The sequence below is a fragment of the Urocampus carinirostris genome, chromosome 12 (assembly GCF_059441175.1).
Source record: "Urocampus carinirostris isolate Australia breed hairy pipefish chromosome 12, RoL_Ucar_1.0, whole genome shotgun sequence".
NCBI classification, from domain to species: domain Eukaryota; kingdom Metazoa; phylum Chordata; class Actinopteri; order Syngnathiformes; family Syngnathidae; genus Urocampus; species Urocampus carinirostris.
The window spans coordinates 7,324,195-7,327,455 of record NC_142360.1 but is presented as its reverse complement, the minus strand read 5'-3'; positions in this window follow the sequence as shown (position 1 = coordinate 7,327,455).

Here is a 3,261-nt window from a genome sequence, read left to right as displayed (position 1 = left end):
CCTGCTTAAACATTGATGGGCACGTCTTGCACAATTACATGATTTGATTTGAACAATCATTATTGACACACACTACATCACACTCCAACATCATGGTCCATTACGGAAATGGGACCTGCTGGAAAATAAAAACAACCAAAGTGTACAAGAACAGATTTTTTGGGGGTTTGAACAACCCTCATTGACACCTCCAACAGCAACCAAACATTCACATTCACCACATTCACAGCTCTACCACATCAAACTCCAACAACATATTGGAAAATAAGAAAAAAAAAAACATTCCCACCCTCCCAAGCAGCATCCTCCAGTCCTCTGCCTCGGATGCTCAGATGAGGCCTCTCCCTTCTTGGTCCTACCTTCCACAACCACCCGAAGAGCCAGGCCGTTGCTGCCGGGACCCTTACAGTGGAGCTCCGGTTCCCTCCTCCGGGTGGGCGCAGACGACTTTTCTTTATGGCTGCGTCCTAGCCTTGCCGCTCGCAGATTTTATGGTATCTGCAGCCATTTGGAGCACGGCCATGGGGGGGCCTGCCTGCACCTCCTTACCAGCAGGTTTCTGGAGGTCCAGATGGCGGCAAGAGTGAGCCAGTCCTTGACAAAGTCGTTCTGTGACTTTTTCGACCGACTCGCCCCGTAAAGCACGTACCGTGCGTCCGGGACCTCCCCTGCGAGCAAGTCCGGGAATTTTCCTAGGTGGCCGGCTATTGCCCACAGGTCGTCGGCAGCGCTGCACTCACAAAAAAGGTGCCTCACCGACTCCTGGGTGCCACAGCCAGGTCGAGGGCAGGTCGAAATCGCTGACAATCCTCGGTAGTGCATGTCGGCTCTGACAGGGAGAACCTCATGAGCCACCATCCATGACATGTCCCGCAGTCTGCTTGGGAGGGCAGGATGATTCACGTTGCTCCAAACGCAAGCCCCCGCACAGGACTCACTGTTGCTCGCCTCTGCACAATAGCAATAAGAGCCCTGTGATTTTGTAAAGTGTGACATTCTTGTGTTTCTTAGTCAAATTTCTTTAAAAAGTTCCGAATAAAAAGATGTGTTGGTTCAAGTTAAAAGACACTGGTATTAAGTGATTGCTTGGTCCTAGTTTTAGCTTCCGCAATTACGAGCCCATCCAGAACCGGTCATAGCTTGACTTTTCGGGTTGCTAGGTGGGCCCACAGCGTTTTCTGTTATTAGTGTCAATAAATCTCTCTTCATCCTTTCCCACTTTGAGCCCCAGATAAAGTAAAAGATGTCTCGGTACAATTGTAAAAGCATGTTTCTTTTGTGCATAAAAACTAAACTGATTGATAAAAGTAATGGGAGGATGAACGCTTTGATGATTAGGACCTTCCCCTCTATTGTCACTTTTCTTAGGCTCCAAAAACCAAGCCTTTGCCTAACTTTCCCTGTCACATCATCCCAGTTGGTCTCGCCTCCTCCATTGGCATTGAATTTTATCCCTAGAATTTTCTGGTCTGTCTTTAACACAGTCAGTGGGAGTCCTGCCTTTTCTGTCTGTCCACGGTCCATAAAACTTCGCTTGAATCTTTTCTCTATTGAGCCTTGACCCAGACACCCTTCCAAACAGGTCAGTAAAGTCAAGGGCTCTTCTAACAGATAAGAGGTCAGTACATAAAATATTAAAATTGTCCATGTGAAAAAAACACACTTAGTAATTTGTCCCCCACCTCCTCGGATATTGATCCCTTTGACAATTCTATCTTTTCTTAAAATCTGTGCCAACGGTTCTATGCAAAGAACATAGAGAAGGGGAGATAAAGGGCAACCCTGACGTAGTCCGCAGTTGATCTCTACTGCTTCCGATAAATTTCCATTAATCATGAATTTGCTGTAGATGTCCCGATACAGCAGTCCCACCCACTTGATGTATTTTTGGGGAAAACCACATTTTTGAAGTACCCTGAAGAGGTATTGGTGCGAGACTCGATCAAAGGCTTTCTCAAAGTCTAGGTTCGCATGTTTCTGTCACTCACATAACAGATGGTGTCACGGATCAATGAGACTGTCGCTGATCTTCCTTTACACGATGGCACAGGTTTGGTCTGGATCGACCAAGTCTCCCAAGACTACAGACATATACGTTGCTAAAAGCTTGCTAAAGAGTTTACAGTCCACGTTTAAAAGCGTTATGGGTCGCCAGTTTTTTAAGTCAGTCTTGTTCCCTTTTTTGTGCAATAGAGTGACTATCCCTATTCTGAAACTGTCTGGCATGTTGTCTCGACTGGAAAATTTGTCAAAAACAGTAATCGGATCTGGTGCTAAAATATCCCAAAAGTCTGATAAAATTCGAGGCTGAGCCCATCCTCCCCGGATGATTTTCCTTTTTTAAAATTCTCTATGCAAGCATCCAGTTGGTCTGGGGTAAAATCCGATGCTAAAAAGGGGTCTTGACGCACTGATCTCGAGATATGATCTAATACATGCCCCATTTCATTCTCATGTGTTTCTTTCCTTTTATATAATTTTTTGTAGTAGTCTTCGACTAATTTGGTTATTTTACTACTTTCTTTTGTTAGAAGCCCGTTTTTTTTGGGGGGGGGAGTTTAAAAGCCCCTCACTTTTGCTCATAATTTTTTGCTCCTTAGTATGATGCCTTTGCTCTTTATTTCCGCCAAAGCGTTTAGTTTTTGTTTGATCACTCTGATTTCATCATTAAAGTCAATCCCCTTTTGTGTTAGGGTAAAATAGCGTTGGAGTCTTCTTTGTAGTCCCGACGTGCGTTTCATCTCTTTAAAAAAATTTTTTTTTTTTCCCCTACATTTAAAAAAAAAATCTGTGTTCGTTTCTTTGTCATCTCCCACCATTGTGCTCGTGAATCATACGAGTCTTGAAGGGTCTGCCAGTCCTTGTACTGCTCCCTGTATTGCGCGGTCAAGGCCTCATCCTCATCTCAAGATGGCGGCGCGCACAAGTGCAGCGGCTTCAGGCTCTCCAGTTCGTCTTTTGGTTTTCAGTGTTCTTTTATCCCTCATTTTTTTCCTTCGACTCCTTTCAAAACTACAATAACATCCACAACATCCTGAGGGATATACAGAGACCACCGGATCTCCCTGGGTGATCTGCCTGCCGACAACGGCGGAGCAAAAGTAAAAGGCTGCCGGTCGGGCCTAGGCTAAGAAAGCGACCACACAGACCAGCCCTCCTGAGCATATATCTGACCAACGCCAGATCCATTGTCCACAAAATGAGTGAATTTGAGCTGCGGATCGCCACCAACAGCTTCGTCCGAAATTGCAGTATTTTTGT